The sequence below is a fragment of the Camelina sativa genome, chromosome 7 (assembly GCF_000633955.1).
Source record: "Camelina sativa cultivar DH55 chromosome 7, Cs, whole genome shotgun sequence".
Lineage (NCBI taxonomy): Eukaryota > Viridiplantae > Streptophyta > Magnoliopsida > Brassicales > Brassicaceae > Camelina > Camelina sativa.
This window is the reverse complement of record NC_025691.1, coordinates 10186612-10187001: the sequence shown is the minus strand read 5'-3', so window position 1 is coordinate 10187001 and position 390 is coordinate 10186612.

The window sequence follows — 390 nt, the reverse complement described above, 5'->3', positions numbered from 1 at the left end:
AAGAGAAAGAAAATTTTAGAGTCTTTAGGAGGGGAATGTGTTTAAGTAAATTTAAAGTCTAGTGAAAGAATGGGAAGTATAAGGTTGTTTAAAGATGGTTCTAGTTAAAGAAAAGAAAGAAAGAAAAGAGAAGTCTAGCAAAATGCTTATATGTCTTAAGAATAAGAAGAAAAGAGAACCATAACAAATAAGTAAGAATCTCCCATTGCACTAGAAAGATCAAATAAGAAACATTTCCTAAGACTTTAAAATCAAAAGAGAAAAGGGTGAAAGAGAAGAGAAGAAGTTAAAGGGTAGCACTAGGATCAATTGGGTTTAGATTGATAGGATAAACACTTTGGGTGCCTTTGGGTAGACAAGGTTTTGTTCTTGTATGTGTCTAAGTGTTCT